At 39.5% G+C, this 21,022-nt stretch overlaps 1 protein-coding gene across 2 annotated transcripts in view; it reads left to right on the top strand.

Moving 5' to 3' along the window:
* The window catches only part of LOC101737919 (muscle-specific protein 300 kDa), a 214,393-nt gene that overhangs the window by 19,095 nt on the left and 174,276 nt on the right, over positions 1-21,022 (top strand). The gene's annotated exons all lie outside the window — the stretch shown is intronic.

Raw genomic sequence — 21,022 nt, 5'->3', positions numbered from 1 at the left:
AACTATAATTTTGGCAACATGCGCACGATGCATCAATTATTGCAACAAATGAGTTGAATTGAGAAAATTAGCTTGTTACATCACTGTCTCCGTAAGTTTGCCAAAAGATTTTACTGCGCTTGAATGTAAACAAATGGATGCACAACATAAATTTATATCGTCATAGGATTACTCATTGCTCCGATTTGTTCACGCGGTCACTTTTATTCTGATTCACTGATTGATTACAAGCCAGATATCGTTATAGTATAATGTCACGTCCTTACGGATCCATCAAATCCAATAACCTTTGCGTTAGACGACTTCAGCTCTAATGCTTACGCACCCCGGGAACCCTAACGAGTAACCTAACCCATATCAGCCCCCTAAATTTCTCGCCGGATCTTCTCAGCAGGTCGCGATTCCGATCCGGTTGTAGATTCATTCTCGAAGCAGCTGCTCTCGAGTTATTAGGTCTCCTTGGGAGGCACTCGGGCAGTTGTTACCTAATCCCACCCCTCTTGGTTGAGCCTTTGCTTGCCCACCTGTCCTGGTGAAACAGGAAAGGCCTCCGGACCACCAGTAAGCCGTCAATCATAAAAAGATAATATACATTTTTTTGCGTTACTATCAAACCTAAAGGCCTTAAATTTTAAGTAAGACCCGGTTGACTCGTATCCAATATTGCTACAACGCATGTTTTCATGTCATATTGCAAGTACCAATTAATCTAAATTTAAACGTACCTAACCCGATTGCATTTGCAATTTCGCCTTATTTTCTGCGATTTGGAGGGTAGGACAACCGTATTGCAACACGATTAAGATTTGGAATCCGTATCTCAATAAAGGCACATCATACTTCTTCTTCTTCCTAGCGTTTTTTGGTCTAGTGCCAGGGTCCGCTTTTCTACTTAAGCTCCTCCACTTTGCCCGGTCTTCGACATCCTTCTGGGTGAGGTTACTCTCCACCATCTCCTCCTTCATACTAAGACCGGTAGGCAGCGGCTTGTCTCTGCCCCTGGTATTGCTGAAGTCCATGGGCGACGGTAACCACTCACCATCAGGTGGGCCGTGCGCTCGTCTGCCTACCAGGGCAATAAAAAAAAACGATCACGTTCCTTTTTTTTATCAAAACATTGTAAAAATGAGTGGGTAGTGTTCGTGTTACGAGTATGTGCGCCGGAATTCACTTAAGACAAGCCAGGGCCTTGATCAGTTTCGCTTTCATAATTAAATCATAAAAAATTTGGAATTAAATGAAAGCTATATACAGAACGATTACCGATCAAACGTTGATTTAAAACGAAATACGGAAGTTCCAGGTCGTGCTTTCGTAAGCATCGCGTGTTGGAAGCACAATGGGAACTCGTAAAAATGAACGATAAATAAAGAACAACAAGTCCAATTGTTTCGGGTGTATTATTCTTTTGTTTGCTTACGTTTTTTTTTTCATAATACCCACGTTCAACCCTCAACTTAAAACGTGACGCGGTAATGTAAATCGAAACTCCAAAAGTACGGTGAACGAAAAATGATCTTCTTTTTACTGGTGGTAGGGCCTCTTGTGAGTCCGCGCGGGTAGGTACCACCACCCTGCCTATTTCTGCCGTGAAGCAGTAATGCGTTTCGGCTTGAAGGGTGGGGCGGCCGTTGTAACTATACTTGAGACCTTAGAACTTATATCTTAAGGTGGGTGGCGCATTTACGTCGTAGACGTCTATGGGCTCCAGTAACCACTTAACATCAAGTGGGCTGTGAGCTCGTCCACCCATCTAAGCAATAAAAACATTTTTTTTGACAATATCGAACTGCTGAGTTATTATTGTGAAAATTTACACACCAACATTACATCGACTGAAAGCTACCTCAGTACGTACGCCATTTGAGGTGAACACTTTTTTTTCCTACCTAAGCCAATAGCCTTGAGAGGCTATTTACAGCGTAACCTTAACAAGTAGGTGAGCTCACGGGGCTCAAACCTGACGACGTTGCTAATATGAACCCTAGCAAGAGCCGTACTTCGCAGAATCTACCACCGGATCGGAAACGCGACCCACTGAGAAGATTCGGCGAGAAACTTAGTGGCTGTCTGTGGGTTAATTTACTCGTCAAGCCCTTCGTCGCATGCAACGGGTTCGACGAGAACGATCACCGGTGCTTGAGGTACCTAAAAGCACTGTTAGTGGATCGGGAGGATCCGAAATAACGTGTTTTGGGCGACGGCGACTGCTTTCCATTCTGTCCGCAGGATCGGGAATGGAGGTGAACACAAAAACATAGCTCCCACACACATAATGATCATCCATACATATTATTATGATGTCATACGTTGACCCTTACGCTGTTCACCTTGACGTAAAAAAAATGTTATTGTAATATTTTTTTATTGCTTAGATGGGTGGACGAGCTCACAGCCCACCTGGTGCTAAGTGGTTACTGGAGCCCATGGACATCTACAACGTAAATGCGCCACACACCTTGAGATGTAGTTCTAAGGTCTCAGTATAGTCACAACGGCTGCCCCACCCTTCAACCCGAAACGCATTACTGCTTCACGGCAGAAATAGGCGGGGCGGTGGTACCTACCCGTGCGGACTCACAAGAGGTCCTACCACCAGTAGAATAAACAGCGCAATAACTAAATGTGCGTAATTGTTGGCGTCTGTAGACGTATTAATTCTGTGGACGATACGCTAGTGTAGAGTCGCTTGCGTGTTTAGGCTGTCATGCAGTAACAGTTGAACCTACTCATCTAATTTCGAAGCTTGAAACTTTCTCTACCTAGTTGGTAGTCTAAATGGCTATTGCAGCTACGCTAAGGCTTGTATGAGCTCACGGGGCTCAATTTGAGAGAGCTTGCTAATACTGGTTCTAGCAAGGGTTGTGTTTCGTGGAATCTATCACTGGATTGCAATCGCGATCCGCTGAGAAGATCCGGTGAGAAACTCAGTGGGCTGTGTCTATGAGTTAGACTGGTCGAGTTCGACGAGGACGTTGACCGGTATTTGTAGAGCTTACAAGCATCGAGAGCGAATCCGGGAGATAGGATATGACAAGCTTCGGACGATGGCGGCTCTGCATTGCTCGGCCGCATGGCTCATCTATACTAATATATAAATCTACAGTGGTTTTTACTGATGTTCCATTATAATTACTGAACCACGCATCTACTTGACTTGACACTTGGTATCCATGTAGAAAATACATGTACTTAATGGATAGGCTAATATTTATATGAGTGTTGGACTCCGTACACCAGTTGCGGGGGCGTTAATGATGAGAATCTTTGCGGGGGTGAGAAATAATAATGTTAATTTTAAATGACCAGTGAAATGGACGGGTGTAGCTAGTAATATATAATAATATGTATGTAATTAGCGACAGTCACGATAAAAGGATTGATATAACGTTAGATTACGATATACGGAACTGACACTTCTCATAATGTCATGCTGTTGGTAGGTAGTAGCTTGATTATGACCTTGATATTGCTGACGTCCATGACCGATGGTAACCACCCACCATCAGATATAACGAAGGCTAGATTGGTCATTAAGTCAATGAAAAAAAATTTTTTTTTTGCGTAATGATTTTTATACACGATTTAATTTTTTCCATGGTCGAAGTCATTGGAGAGCACACGTTAAGCACGAATTTACTGAGAAAAATTTGTAGCTGGCAGTTAAATTTGAGTAACTATATAGCAATTAATACGATCACGCCGGGTGCCTTATCAGTGGACCACAGTAACTTGCCTACTGTTATCAACGATTAGCTTAAAGAAACATTGCGATAAAATTTTGAGAGCGTCGTCACATTGCGACCAACGACGGAAGAGCTTCGTTTCCAAGTCGTAAATACAATGAAAAAAGAACCAGTTCCGCAGTGCTTGGTTGGCCGCCAAGACATGTAATCATTCAGGCGTCTCCGTTTCTTTACAGCGGACGCTACGTCAATCAAAATTCTGACGGCTCTGATACTCTTCATAACATCTGACGTTCTTGAAAATATCATTATTCTAAACGAACTTATCGGGATTGCGTCAGTTCGTCAGAGACAATGAAATTTAATACCTTGGCTGCTGCGGTAAGTAAAATCAAAAACCGTCATCTGGTGCGGCGGCAGATCGAAATGCGCTCCCAACGATATTTCTACCAGTGCGTGGCAGGTCTTTCACGACCCACCAGAATTAGGTTAGATTATATTCCTATAACTATGCGAACACATACTGTATCCAATTTGTAGTATATAGTTGTCGTTGTCAAACTCTTACGAAGATCTGAAATAATCGAGCGAGAGAGACATAGTTTTCTTCGTCCGCACCAGCTGAAAGTACCGCAAAGGGCTCATATGGACCTGTTCTGCAGTGAAGGTGTTAACGGTTTGTTGAAGTGAAACTTCTTTACGTGCGTCGAGAGTAAAATTTAACTCGCGACAGATTCGTTACGGCTAGAGAGAAAAGATACAATTTAGGAAGAGCGAGAGTGAGAAAATAGACAGAGCGTCACGCGAACCACTCGACCGTTGAGGGAGTAAAAGGAAAAAGCGAGATAGGTCGTTTCTCTTATACCCTCCCTATTACAAGAGAAATTTGATTGAAGGATGAAAAATGAAGAATACCATAATACTGCACAACTTTTACACCTACAACTTCAAACTCATGTTCACAATGAAGGAATAGCATCGCGTAATAAAAGTCATACCCGCAAAAATATTTCTTAATTGAATAATTGAGATATATATCAAGGTAGGTGGCGCCATTGTGATTTCTATGGGCTCTGGTAACCACAACAGCAGATAAGCCCTGAGCTAATATAACTTAACAATGACAACACCTGTAAATATGTTACAAATAATGTTTCTACTTTAAAAAAAGACAGTTATATTTACGAAATAGACATTGTATATTCTTTCGCGATCTATTCTGAACCAATGAAAACATCAACATTTTAAGTTTTTAACATTTTCCGTACGCGTCACTGATGCTTCCTTCCAATGTAAACAATGCTTGTATCGCTGCACGTACAGGTGAGCACAAAAGTTGATTAACTGTTGCATTTTAAGCCAATAGCTTATCTTTTGAGCGCCATAGATATCCGTGTTTCATAGCGCCTGAACGCGCATTTATATATTTAATTATAAAACTGGTTTAATGCGGATTATTTATTAGAAATATATTTAAAAAAAACCATGTAAATCGTAACATAATGATAAGTAGTTTTGCATATTAAATATACCTATCCACATTCGCAATACTGAGAGGCCTAGTGGAGCAATTTCAGATATCTATAAGCGACGGTGACCACTAACCATCAGGTAAAAATTAATTATCTAAACCAAACGAAAAATTCAACTTATTAAAATAACAAACTCCAGATATAATATATTTACTAAGAAAATTCAATAACCACGCGTTTTCATTTAATAATTGCGATTCGATCAAATTAAAAAATGCCATAACATTTTTGTGGCCGACAGTACCTGAGTATTTTGTAACGGTGAAATAGAAATGGTGAGATCATCCACCTTGTTTTGTTCTCGTCTGTACGCGTAACGTGAAAAATGCATACGGGATAGGAAAACTGAACACACTCTCTTACATTTTTCTAAATCAAAGCTAATCCTATCAATAGCTTTTCGATTCAGAAATTTCGATTTTTGTCTGTTGCTATTAAATGCCACTTCTTCCGATTAAATGTTCTGTGGTTGGGGTCAGTAACAGTCGATTGTAATACAATAGTATTTATACAAAATCAATAATCGAAACATGATATTCGATTTCAGAATGTTTTTACTTTCTAATATAAGGTTTTTTTTTTACGGTTCTAATTGACATCCAAAACTGGGATGTAATTTAATTTCTAAACTACATACGTAACTAATGAATAATAAAATCTCCGAAGTGATTGTCAAATGTTTCATTTTATTTGCAACTAGCTTTTGCCCGCGACTTCGTCCGCGTGGAATAGTTTTTTTTTTATTGCCATTGTAGGCAGACGAGCATACGGCCCACCTGATGGTAAGTGGTTACCGTCGCTCATGGACGCCAGCAATGCCAGGGGCAGAGCCAAGCCGCTGCCTACCATAAAGTACTCTCCGCAAGCCTCGTTTGAAGAAGGACATGTCATAGCGCTCGGAAAACACCGTGGAGGGGAGCTCATTCCAAAGCCGGAGTTACTTTGGCATAATGCTAAATTTTACCCGCCTCTTCATTTACGTAGAAAATGAAATAATTTTTGAATAATAGAATCTTAAAAAGTTATTTAAGGTACCAAAATCACGCTTTTTAACCGAATTCAAAAGAGAAAGTTATCAATTCGACCATATTTTTTTATCTATGTATGTTCACCGATTCTCGAAAATGCTTGAACCGATTCTGATAATTCTTTTTTTTTGTTCGAAAGAGTAGACTTCCCGAATGGTCCTGTTTACATCAAGATGTGATGATGGGATCTTGGAGAAATCCAGAAAAATCTATAATTGTCAAAGCCTATCTTGAAGTGATTTGGGTGTTTCAATGTTGTAATGAATAACGTATTTATTTGGATAGGGATTAATATCATCTTTATGAAAACACCTCCACAAAAAAGCCTTTTTTTTAGAACAAATTTGTTTAACATAAAAAACCTTATAGTGAGCCAACCTTAATATATAGACATATGCTGTCGCGCACTTTTTTTTAGATCTTTTAAAGGGGAACAATTCTAATTACTTTAGCGAAACCTTAACCGTTTCCGCAGCGCACGCAGCGGAAGCTCTCAGAAGGGAAAAAACCCCGATTTTGAAACATTCTTTATTGGTGCTCCACCTGAATTGATTTTAGCGTTATGTTATAGTCTATAGCCTTCCTCGATAAATGGGCTATCTAACACTGAAAGAATTTTTCAAATCGGACCAGTAGTTCCTGAGATTAGCGCGTTCAAACAAACAAACTCTTCAGCATTACAATATTAGTATAGACTTTTTTAAGATTGTTGTAAAAATATTTCCTATATTGTCTCTATGATTGAGTCTGTGAAAGAATGAGAACTTTTTATCTATTTATTGCCTTTATGGGCAGACGAGCATACGGCCCATCTGACGGTGAATGTTTTTTTTTTATTGCTTAGATAAGTGGACGAGCTCACAGCCCACCTGCTGTTAAGTGGTTACTGGGGCCCATAGATATCTACAACGCAAATGCGCCACCCACCTTGAGATATGACTGCTTCGCGCTATAAAAAATCCGAATGGCTGCAGTAGTAATTACCGTAATCTGGATTTTTATTGGTTGATTTATTATTATTTTTACATTAATTTAATTATTCCGTAAATTCCAAAATGATTCGTCAATGAGTTACCTATTGATTCGTAGAAAATTCTCTTGATGAGAATAGCCACCGAAGCCGCTGAAATTAAATTTCTCCTATCAAATCTTCCCGGTCAGTGTACGTCAGTATCGACACTGACCATAACATCTCGTGTTTTATATCCGGTTCATCATGTACGGGTTAACTATTGGCCGCTATACAGGTCGGCGAAAATAGCAACTGTCGGCTTAGTTAGTGACCTTGTCCGATCTTATATCAACGCCGGTAATATTTATAGTCTGTAAAGTCTGAAAGAAGGAAACATCTTTGATATAAACTTCTATAACAAACAATCTAGTCTTTTTTTTATTGCTTAGATGGGTAGACGAGCCCACAGCCCGCTTGGTGTAAAGTGGTTACTGGAGCCCAGAGACATCTACAACGTACATGCGCCACCCACCTTGAGATATAAGTTCTAAGGTCTCAGTATAGTTCAAACCGAAACGCATTACTGCTTCACGGCAGAAATAGGCAGGGTGGTGGTACCTACCCGTGCGGACTCACATGAGGTCCTACCACCAGTAATTACGCAAATTATAATTTTGCGGGTTTGGTTTTTATTACACGATGTTATTATTCCTTCACCGTGGAAGTCAATCGTTTGTAAAGTACGTATTTCTTTAGAAAAATTGGTACCCGCCTGCGGGGTTCGAACACCGATGCATCGCTAGATACCAATGCACCGGACGTCTTATCCTTTAGGCCACGACGACTTCATAAATTCTTGCATAAATCATTGTTATTTAAGTGTACAAGTGTTTATTCTTCGAACACGGTGATCTTTAAATATCTTTTCTATCACGTGCCATCCGGCTTTGGAATGAGCTCCCCTCCACTGTGTTTCCCGAGCGCTATAACATGTCTTTCTTCAAACGAGGCTTGTGGATAGTGCTTAACGGTAGGCAGCGGTTTGGCTGTGCTTCTGTCGTTGCTGACGTCCATGGGCGACCACTCACCCTTAGGTAAGTCATATGCTCGTCTGCCTACAAAGACAATAAAAAAGAGTTTTAGACTGACTTTTAGTCTGGAGGTTGCGATCATGAAATATTAAATATGTGACGTGCTATTTTAGTGTTCACGTGTATTAGAGGGCTCGTTAGCAACATCCTTTAATACTGGCACCCTGGTAAAGTTGCAGCATAGTCAAAGGTTTTTCAATTTTAACTCGACGATATGCAAGTTACATGTAAGGTATACTCGTATTGCGGGTTGCAGTAACAATCATTCCATTTAAATATAGATACTTTGCATTTGCCTTCTTCTTCTTCTAGCCCACTTATCCCAAATCTAGTGAGATTGGCGCAGCACAAGTCCTCTTATCAAGCTACACAGAGATTTGGCAAGAGTTTTGCGACCGACCTCCTGCCTGACGTCAATCCTACTTCGGTTATATCTCACACGTTATTTTCAAATATTAAATTCTTCAACCCTTTTTTTTATTGCTTGGATGGGTGGACAAGCTCACAAACCCCCTGGTGTTAAGTGGTTACTGGAGCTCATAGACATCTACAGTAACCCTTGAATTTCTCGCCCGATCTTCTCAGCGGGTCGCGATTCCGATCGGGTGGAATCAGCGGAGCACTGCTCTTGCTGGGGACAGCATTAGCAAATTCTTTCAGGTCGAGCACGTGAGTTCACCTACCCATCCTTGAGTAGCTGGAATAGCTGCTGTGTGTACTGCTAAAGTAACCGTTGTTAAAGTGGGTGCGAGAGAAATAGAAAGATACTCTCACCGCGCACCCGACCTTCCTTTCTTGGACTGCTGTGTAGAAGTAATTTTCACAAAACTCGTGAACCTGCCAGTATTCGCCGTCACGTACAAATCTATGTCCTAATCACATGAACTGCCAGTTTGGATATTATACGGATATATCAAAGGATTACACAGGGAACATCTTACACAGATATTTATGTAAGCTATTATGTGTATGTATGTATGTATATGCTTGTGTATATATGTATGTACATACTTTTTTGTGTATGTATTTGTAACTTAATATAAATTTCATTGCACCTACCACTATTCACTCTGCACTACCTTTGGTTGACTGGTAGAGAATGCCTTAGGCATTAAGTCCGCCAATGTAAATTTTACATGAAGTGTAATAAATAAATAAATAAATATCCAGAGAAACATCCGCGTTCGTTTGTACTATATCGTTTCTCCCTCCATTACTCAGCAATTTATAATATTTCAGAAATATTTGCCGCTGCCAATCTGGATTTTCGGCGCCGCTTTGCGTCATATTGAGCGGGCTCAACCCCCGTTACCTGGCGCAAGGCCAGCGAGACGATTCCTTATGGTTTCCGTACAGTGTCCACACAATACTTGAAACTATTTGATAATACCAAAAAATTTGCTCTTTCTTATTGATTTTGAAGCAATTGAGATGGAATTTTTGACTCAGATTTTATCAGTTCTTTCTACGGGTTTTTTTGGGTTTACCAATGGCCGTTTTTATTTAAATTAGGCAAATTATGTTTTCCTTCCGTTGTTAATAGTCAAATACACCACTATTCTGGTAACCTCGAACTTATTCTAGATTCACCGAGCTAGTAGGTGAGCTCACGGGGCTCAAGCCGGGAGTGTTGCTAACACTGGCCCTAACAAGAGCAGTGCTTCGCAGAATCTACCGCCGGATCGGAAACGCGACCCACTGAGAAGATCCGGCGAGAAACTCAGTGGGCTGTGTCTATGGGTTCATTTACTCGTCGAGTCCTTCGTCGCAAGCGACGGGTTCGGCGAGGACGGTGACCGGTGTCTGAGGTACCTAAAATCACCGTTAATGGATCGGGAGGATCCGTAATGACTTGTTTAGGGCGAAGTCGACTGTTTACCATTCAGTCCACCGGATCGGGTATGTCGAAGTTTCGATTTGAATTGTATATTAAGAAGTGCATTTAGCTCTTTATTTTTCTGAAATAAATTAGCTATTATTCATTTAAACGTCATTTTCAATCACTTCTAACATAATTTCATAAATTTATAATTGAATAATATTATTTATGATACTTTTAGCGAGGAGGAATAGGCGAAAATAGTAATTGGGAGCTCCTATATTAATTTTATTAGTGTCACTTTATCATAATATTTGACTTAGGCAAAATATTTTATGTTAATGTTAACTGTTATTGCTGTATTTTGTTTTATTGTTCTTCTTGTATCTCTCTGTTTTCATTTCCGTGGTAGACAAACGGACGTCCCATGAAATATGGTTACTGCCGTTTAAATGAGACACAAGAATATTTGGCAACCCTAAGGCTTTGCCGTTACTGCCCGCCGACAATGCTTTTTCGTATAAATTATTCTTCCTTTCGGAGGGTATTCGAAAAAGTAAATTAGTAGAATTTTATCCGTGGTCACGCCCATGAAAATATTTTAGCGCGTGTACGTATTGTTTACTGAAATTTAAATTTTCAATCGTCTTAGTGGTCACAGAAGTGTCGTAGATGGTCTTTTGTGACAAACAAAAAACAAAATGAAACTTTTTTAAAAGGCTTCGCACTTACTGATCATTATTTTAAGGTTGTCAAATTTGTTATGTACAATCCGGCTCTGGAATGAAGGTACAATCCTCTTCTTGGCATTCCGTAAGAGCCTTGACAAATCCTGCTTTAAACGAGGACTCAAAAAAGCCGCCAGCGATAGGCAAATAAAAGGCTGTGCCAAAATAATTGCTGATGACTTATTAAAAACAAAAAAAAAGAAAATATTTGAGAAAAAACAAAAAAAAAAGCCCGCTGAGTTTGGTTCGCCGGTTCTTCTCAGGACTGTGGGTTTTTTTGGAACTGGTGGTAGAGTCAACATTGTTATTTATATTTTGACATTCAGCAAATGTGTTATACTGACATCTAAGTTGAAATAAATGATTTTGAATTTGAATTTGAATTTTATGTACATGACAAGAAAGCACAAGCTCACCCGCTCGTCGAAGGCTAAACGAAAAACCTAATTACACTCTCTAATAACCGCTACACTCCAAACAAAATAGCATTTAAGAATGAAATAGAACGTGAAATCGCCTAGAATTTTCGCCCGAATTCTATCGTCTCTGACGTCACAACCCGGGGGCGTATTCCGTCATCGCTCCGTAATCAGCCGGGGTTATGAGACCGTGTGAATAAACGCACGTAATACCGAGATTAATTATGATGTTGTCTATACAATAGGTATGCTTTTATAAATATCTATGAAATTAGCAGTTTATGCGAACTTCGCTTGCGTTCTGGTAGAAATACCTAGAAATGCCTACCTTTTAATATTCACCACAAGCGTCGTTTGAAGAAGGACATGTCACAGCGCTCGGGAAACGTGGAGGGGAGTTTATAGCCCCCAAAGCCAGATGGTACGTGGCAAAAAAGATCTCTGGAAACGCACTGTGGATGAACGCAGTGGCTCCAGGTAGTGTGCATGAACTCTGCTCCGGTGGCGGGCGGTCCGATAGTTTTTTTTTCTCACGTCTCACGTCTTAAGGTGACGTCATTTATTTGCCTATATGTTGCGGCGATCGTACAATACCAAGTTGAGCCCTAAACACGTTATTTTGGATCCTCCCGATCCACTAAAGGTGCTTATAGATACCTCAAGCACCGGTCACCGTTCTCGTCGTGCCCGTCACTTGCGATGAAGGGTTCGACGAATAAACTAACACATAGATATCCCACTGAGTTTCTCGCCGGATCTTCTCAGTGGGTCGCGTTTCCGGTGGTAGATTCTGCGAAGCCCTGCTCTTGCTAGGGCTAGTGTTAGCAACGTCCACACAATCCTACCTCACTCGCTCCTACCTCGCTCACCTACTCGCTCGGCAAATCTAGTTTGACCCCACGACACTAGAATAGGTGGGAAAAAAAACTATGTTGACCGTGATCTAAATACTAGAAGGCAAAAAAAAAAGATTTTTCCTTCGACACACCAGAACAGCAGAAGAACAACAAAGCAAGTAATTCAAAAACGACCTTTTCCGTGATAAATACACAGCTGATTTTCGCTTCACTCGTTCAAGATCTTTGGATGTGACGTTTATTACCGCTCCAAGAACATTTTTATATTCATTCCCTTTGAATTTTATCTACCATTGTACGCTAAACGAACTAGCCATAGATTTATGTAAACTGTTTATTAGGTGTGACAATAAACGGATAGAATTTATTTGTGTCATCGTTTATTTGAGTTAAAAGTTTATTAAGCGCGGCGATTTATCGGTTATATTTTAGTTGTTATTATTTTTTTGTTTCCTAAATGGGTGAACGAGCTCACAGATCACCTGGTATTTAGTTGTTAAGGGCGCCCGTAAAGACTGCCGCAAAACAGTGGTGCCTTTCGGTTTGAAGGGTGGGACCGCCATTGCATACATTTGAGGCTGTGACCTCATGCCTCATGGTAGATGAAGTAATTAATTTGAAGTCGTCGTAGCCTAAAGGATGATACGTCCGGTGCATTCGTATCGAGCGATGCAACGGTGTTTGAATCCCGCGGGCGGGTACCAATTTTTCTAATGAAATACATACTTGACGATTGACTTCCACGGTGAAGGAATAACAGCGCGTAATAAAAATCAAACCCGCAAAGTTATAATTTGCGTAATTACTGGTGGTAGGACCTCTCGTGAGTCCGCATGGGTAGGTACCACCACCCTGCCTATTTCTGCCGTGAAACAGTAATGCGTGTCGGTTTGAAGGGTGGGACAGCCGTTGTAACTATACTGAGACCTTAGAACTTACATCTCAAGGTGGGTGGTGCATTTACGTCGTAGATGTCTATGGACTCCCGTAACCACTTAACACCAGGTAGGCTGTGAGCTCGTCCACCCATCTAGGCATAAAAAAAATTCACGTTGTGTCACACACATTGACTCCGCCTAACCTAATTCACTCATCTAAGCAATATGAAAAAAAACATATTCTTTATTTAGATAGCTGTTACACTTGAGATATGTGTTGCTTTTACAGATCTCATATGGATTACTTAGCTATGCAATTGACGAGTAAGCTTTGCATCATCCAGCCACGCTTAGACAATATTAAAAAGGTACCACATAACACCACGCGGGCAGTCATGAAGGCCACCAAATTAACTAATATCATAGCGTAATTTTATAAGCTGTTCAACTAAGTGGCCGTCCGTGAAATAATAATTTAATGACGTCACCACCGCGTCTTTCTTCCGAGTTTTCAGTCAGCATTTAAAATAGACTGTTACGTGCAACTATAAATAACCAATACCTAAGCGGATTAAGATAATTCGGTTATTTTTGAAATATAAATCAACTGTTTATGTCGAAATTAATATTAACACTAATGTTTCGATGGAATCTATATATTAATACGTGAAGAAAAAACTTTGTATCCCTTTTTAAGAAAATTGCGCGGACGGAGGGGTATGAAATTTTCCACACTTATAGAGAATACAGAGAAGAAGTGCACAATGCTAATCTTTTTTTTAAATAATGCATAAAAGATACATTAAATCAATAAAGAAAACATTACACACACTACATACTATGTATTTGACGCACACACGCATGCATACTATTTATTGTCAAACTTTTGTTCTTGACGTCTGTTGTCAAATTGAGAATAGAATATGGTTTGTCTTTGTTAATATTTTTATAGTGTAGTCTTGGTATAAAATACAATCATAATAGTGTACAAACTTACAATTCCAATTAATTATACCTAGTCGAATTTCGACTACTGCGGGACCTCTAGTTCTATTTATAGCGTATCAGTTTTATGTGTGGCAAAAACTTGGTAGCGGGTTAAATACAATTCGGGATTTCAAAGCGATAATGCCGGAAGTGCTTTTTTACTGGTGGTAGGACCTCATGTGAGTCCGCACGGGTAGGTACCACCACCCCGCCTGTTTCTGCCGTGAAGCAGTAATGCGTTTCGGCTTAAAGAGTGGGGTAGCCGTTGTAACTACACTGAGATCTTAGAACTTATATCTCAAGGTGTGTGGCGCATTTACATTGTAGATGTCTATGGGTTCCAGTAACCTCTTAACACCAGGTGGGCTGAGAGCTCGTCCACACATCTAGGCTATAAAAAAAAAGTGCTCAATCTATCTCTCTGCGTTTTTATGGACTATTCCATGTTTCGTTTGGAAATTCAACTGAGCATACAATTGATTAGGCGGAAAGAGGTCATGGTGAATTTGAATAAAAGTATGAAAAAAAAGCACTATAGCAAAGATTACAATTTCTTAAAAAGTATAAAAAAATTACTTTGAATGCCTTACATCCCTTTTTTTTAATGCTTAGATGGGTAGACGAGCTCACAGCCCACCTTGTGTTAAGTGGTTACTGGAGCCCATAGATATCTACAACTTAAATGCGCCACCCACCTTGAGATATAAGTTCTAAGATCTCAAGTATAGTTACAATGGCTGCCCCACCTTTCAAACCGAAACGCATTACTGCTTCACGGCAGAAATAGGCAGGGCGGTGGCACCTACAAGTGCGGACTCACAAGAGCTTCTGCCACCCGTAGGAAAACATTCTTCACTCATTCGACCAAAGAACAGTCCCAGTTATTAGCTGCTTAGCTATTGTACCGGTCAGTGTCCTCGTCGAACTCGTCAAACTTGACGAAGATTTCGACCAGCGAACTAAATCATAGACACAGCCCACTGAGTTTCCCGCCGGATCTTCTGAGTCCGTCGCAATTCTGATCCGGTGGTGGATTCTAAGAAGCACTGCTGATGCTAGGGCCAGTGCTAGCTAATTCTCTCAGACTGAGCCCGTGAGCTCACCTACCCGTCAACGCGAAGTTGAAATAGTTCCTAAGAATAATCAACGAAGAGGTCAGAAAAAAAACTACCTTTCAAACTAAACAGTTACTGTTTAGAGATGATTGGAGTTCTGACGAAGCGTGTTGCGGATTTTTTTTTATTGCTTAGATGGGTGGACGAGCTCACAGCCCACCTGGTGTTAAGTGGTTACTGGAGCCCATGGACATCTACAACGTAAATGCGCCACCTACCTTGAAATAATAATATGGATAATAATATGTTAAAAAAGTGTTATTTCATTATTGCGAAAAATTTGGAGTCATGTTGGCAGTACTGAGTCGTACACCCAGTGCTGACTACAATCAACTAGTTTGTCCCTATTTTAAACAATAATTTTCGGGCAAGGCATGATGCTTCGTAAATTTCAGCGCCTGATATTAATAGTTAGCAAATCTGTTCTAGAGTGATATTGTGTTTGGACATGTTTGTTTGGGTTCTCACAAAAACATACGTAATGTTGATGTTTTCAAAGAAACATGAATACCATCGTTATTTTTTATATGCGTGGACGACCTCAAGTGGTTACTGGAGCCCATAGACATCTACAACGTAAATGCGCCACCCACCTTATGATATAAGTTATAGGATCTCAGTATAGTTACAACAGCTACCCCACCCTTCAAACCGAAACGCATTACTGCTTCACGGCAGAAATAGGCAGGGTGGTGGTACCTACCCGTGCGGACTCACAAGAGGTCCTACCACCAGTAAGTATGTATGTCAGTATTTTGTTCACGATGCTATTCCTTCACCGTGGAAGTCAATCGAGAACATTTGTTAAGTATTTTAAGTAAGTATTTTTTGATTTCATTAAAAAAATTGGTACCCACCTGCGGGATTCGAACACCGATGCATCGTTAGATACGAATGCACCAGACGTCTTATCCTTTAGGCCACGACTACGTTGGTATAATGTACTATGGTTATATAAATAAATAACTGGGAACAAATTACGCATGGTCATCCGAACCCAAACTAGAGTTATTTGCGTTATGGGTACCAGAGACTGAAAACTGCGAACTACATTCGCGAAGCAGCTGGCCTTGAGCAGTTAGGTCTTCTAGGTAGTTAGGACTCCAGTAACCACCTAACACCAGGTAGATTGTGAGCTGGTCTACCTATCTAAGCAGTAAAAAAAATGTTTAAATATCGACATACACTTGTTTTTTATTTAAGTAAAGTATAATTGTAAATAGACATGCTTTAATAAAAACCGAATTCCAATAGAAAAAAAAAGATATTCCAAAACAAATTAATATACACTAAAAACAATAATCATCAAAATCGGTTGGCGTTATATTGAGTTATTGGGTTATTCATTTATTTGTCGCGCACGTACTTAATGCAAATTTAAGACTTATACGGTTTTATATGGATACTATTATCAGAACTCGACTAAATTGAAATGAGACTACACAGGGAGCGCTTCTTCAGCTTTCTAATAAAAAAAGAATCATTAAAATCAATTCACCCAGTCAAAAGTTATGAAATAACAAAAATCAATAAAGAAAAACCTTACAGTCGAATTGAGAACTACCTCCTTTTTTGAAGTCGGTTAAAAATGTGAGTTAACTTTTACGCTATCGAGAACGTTAAAAAACATGCAGTAAGCACAAGGTGAACTGATCTTTCGATATGTTTCTCTTAACTCACCCATCACACAAACAACACTGCTACATCGAGAATTATTTCTGGAACAGTCAATAACTGTTGTATTTCATTCATCGTTTCCCCACAGTCTGGCCGGAGCGTCTAGACTGTGTTATTATGATTAATATTAACGTTCGGTGATTACTGGACCTTGCACAGCAGAATTCATTGCAATTAAAGCCGTCTGCGACAAACCGAAATGCTTGAATGGTTCGCGATAGAGCAATCAGGATAGTGAGGTCTGTCCGGGCAGATCACAAATCCTCCTGGTTACTCATCAACTTTTTAATAGGCTAAATTTTGTTAAGCCATGTTGTTCGTCGTCATACGTGGAAACCGTTTGTCAATACGTGTTAAATAGATACATACGTATATTCTTGCAAAAACAAAAGAAAAATGTGTGATGTCGTGGGACACCGGATAGGAACGAAGTTCCTTATTATAAAAATATTCATTATAAGTTCTATTCGAGGTATAAAGAAATTAAAGCTGAATGTTTCGCAACAAGCCACGGTCATTCGGTAACGTGCGAACTTATTGTGGTACACTTCATTCACGGTTGTTTGCATAAGAGTTAGTGTATTGCGCACACGAACGCTCTGAGATCGTGGTCAATGAATGATAAAAAAATGTGTTATTTTTTGTACGTTATAACAAAGTTAAATCGTACACTGTGTGCATTACTAATAAAAATCTTACGTTACGGACGTTTTTTCCCGGTTAGGGTACCCCTCCGCATCGTCCTATAAGGAACTTCGTTCCAAAATACTCGGATGTTTCCGGGGCGTCGGTTTGAATGAACAAATAAAAAGAGTTGAATTTTAGAATCAATTGCATCATATAAACCGAACTAGGAACGTTATGGAGGCTAGGAAACTAGATTGGGATATAATAGGAGTTGATACAACCTCGAGAAGAGCGGGATTTTATGGCCGTATTTGAATAAATACGACCATAAAATAAGTTTGTGAATACTAACTATGTATAACTGTTAGGAAACTCTGAGCTCAAAGATTAAAACTGGTACTAATCTTACAGTTTAACTTTGTGTAAAGCACGGAATAGATAAATAATATACCTTATTTATCTATTCCGTGGTGTAAAGTCTCTAAAAGTTAACGATATCTCCTTTGAGTCATCAATATGCATCGGTATGACACTGTTATTGTTTAAGCACTAATTGTACAATTTAAAGTGATATCTTTAACTGGCAAACAACACTCAACAGATACATTTGCTTCAACAATTCTGTATTTTGAAAAAAGTCTTTATCTTTCAGACTTTAAGTTGAATTTTCTAGTATCGGCTCCGAAGTAACCGCTGCATGTTTTAGCGAAACATACCGTTAATTTCTGAGGCATAAAGTCTGTTATCGTATATTCGTTTTCTAGGTAATAAAACTTCGTCCTGTATTCGATTTTCTTAGTAGGAACGTGATTGTAAACAGTCTCGGAATCACGAACGTTGCTCAGTTAAGGAAATGGTTGTTCATAATAAACTCCGAACGAGAATAGCTTAGGTTTTCTCGAGAAATGACTTTCAAGTGACTTGTACAAGAATGGCCTTATTAACGACACGTTTTGTCGTCGGGTTAAAGACGTTTATAATACGCTTCTATTAGATTTCTTTTTTTTTATTGCCCTTGTACGCAGACGAGCATACGGCCCACCTGATGGTGAGTGGTTACCGTCGCCCATGGACCTCAGTAATTCCAGGGGCAGAGCCAAGCCGCTGCCTACCGCTTAATACTCTCCACAAGCCTCTTTTAAAGAAGGACATGTCATAGCGCTCGGGAAACACCGTGGAGGGGAGCTCATTCCATAGCTGGATGGCACGTGGCAAAAAAGACCTCTGGAAACGCACTGTCGATGAACGCAGGTAGACTCAAGGGGTAAAGCCAGCTTCACCTGACATGTAGGTGATCTCACGGGGCTCAGCAGGTAGGTAGGCAGCGACTTGGCTCTGCCCCTGGCATTCCTGGACTCCATGGGCGACGGTAACCACTCACCATCAGGTGGACCGTATGCTTGTCTGCTTACAAGGGCAATAAAAAAAAGCCTGGCGAACTTGCTGACACCCTAGCAAGAGCAGAATCAAACACCTTTTCGGAATCGCGATTCATCGAGAAGATCCTAGCAGTTTCAACAAATACGAGTTATAATAATATATAATATATTATATAAATAGGTTTAATATATACAAATTGTTGTACTTATTATACGTTTGACAGGCGCAGCGGAGCGTGAGCGGGTTTCACTCGTAAACTATTCATAAATATAAGATATATAATTGTATACACCTTAGCGCATTGAAACCGCCCACATTCAAAGTTATACGAAGAGAACTTGATGTACATATTCTATACAACGACTCCAAAGAGTGACAACTTAGAAAGCATTTAAGAACGGTCTGAGAGCGACGAAGTTATGCAGTGTAGAACAAAAAAATCGTATAGGCAATAAACGGTTTTTGAAGTTATACTTCTTTAGGCGCGTTATGAAAAATTGATGAGAGTGAAATTTTACGATGCGCGCGCACCGTGACACAAAATTAACAGAAATGAAGTTGCCCACTAAATCGCACATTACAATACGACCGACGTAACTTGGCGAGTCTGAATATAGCCGCAGGTGAACTTTCGCGCATGTACACTCGTAAAAAAATGTGTTATTAGCATTCGTTTTTAACGTTAAATATTTATTATTAATTATTTAACAATTAAAAAAAAAGAAATAAATTTAATAAAAATAAAGTATAACTTCTTACGCGCGTACATAAGTACACGCACCCTTTTTTTTGTTTACTTAGAATTGTTACTTTAACCTTCTTGTGGAAAAATTTGTCCGATTCATGCTCATGCAATAAATGCTCCTTGTACTCTTTACATGTGATGTTTATTTAGAAATTGTATGTATTATCGTATTTTATTACATTTTCGCGAATCGTAACGCCAAATCACTTCAACATCTTAATTAATTTTCGAAATACATATTATTATATCCTGAACAGTTTTCAAAACTTTAGAATATCATGAAAAATACGTAAAACTATAACATTTTTACGGCTTAATAACGCGAAAACATGAGATGAAGCCGTAAAAATACTCATAATTGTTCTACGTAGTATATAATTAATAGAACTATCGTTCGTAGTTGCCTTAATAAGGCTGAATTTTTTTTATTGCTTAAGTTTTGTGGACGAGCTCAAGGCCCAGCTGGTGTTAGCTGGCTACCGGAACCCATAGACATCTACAACGTAAATGCCGCCACCCACCTTGAGATACAAGTTCTAAAGTCTCAGTATAGTTACAACGGCTGCCCCACCCTTCAAACCGAAACGCATTACTGCTTCACGGCGGGTGTTGGTACCTAGCTGTGCGGACTCACAAGAGGTCCTGCCACCAGTAATCAGAATATCTGACTGGTTACTCTTTGGAAAAGATTTACGTGTACATACAACACTGTATACGAAACTAGTTTGAACCGGTCAGTGGGGATGTCATTTGATAGTGCATTGTGTTAACTGGACTAGGCTAGGTCATCTACGAGACTGCTTGGAAGATTTCGCTTAAGCCGATTACTTTTACAGCTCTAAATTAACGGACTGTATACATCACAGCCTGGAAGACATTACCGAACTTGAGCAATGAGATTGAAGTCGGTAATTGCTGGTGGAATTGCTGAAGCCTCATCTAGCCTTACCTAATTCTGCCGCAAGCCGTCAGCATGACCTTGAAAACAATTCAAGAATTAAGAACTTCTAACTCTTGTTATGATGTCTATATAAGCGTATATGTTTATATTGCCAATTCATAATAATATGGTTATTTTCGTTACTCTATGATTATTGAATGCATTTTTTCTGTCGATATGTTTGGAATTATCTTTGACAAAACTTTTAGTAGCAAATACAGATTTTACATAAACAATATTAGAGGTTACATTTATCCCGGAACTATTCAGGGTATTATTTATTAGCCTTTATTCTATTTAGTTTCATTATTTTAAATATATTCGATGATTTAGTGCGGGATGTATTTCTCGTGTAATTCGAGGCCCAGTTTACTATTTCCGTGATTTGAATTGGCTTTCATTTATAAACATATTTAATTTAGAATCAAACGTCTTAAAAATTATAGTCCAGAGGCTGACCACACACGAATCCGTATAAAAGGCAATTCCTACAAAAAGAGGACCTGCTATTTCGCTTCGTATTTTGCGATTTAGTTCTTATTAAATATGGAGATGTATAAA

The sequence above is a fragment of the Bombyx mori genome, chromosome 12 (genome assembly GCF_030269925.1).
Source record: "Bombyx mori chromosome 12, ASM3026992v2".
NCBI lineage: Eukaryota > Metazoa > Arthropoda > Insecta > Lepidoptera > Bombycidae > Bombyx > Bombyx mori.
Note: the sequence above shows the minus strand (reverse complement) of the source record. Positions and strands in the feature narration are given on the sequence as shown.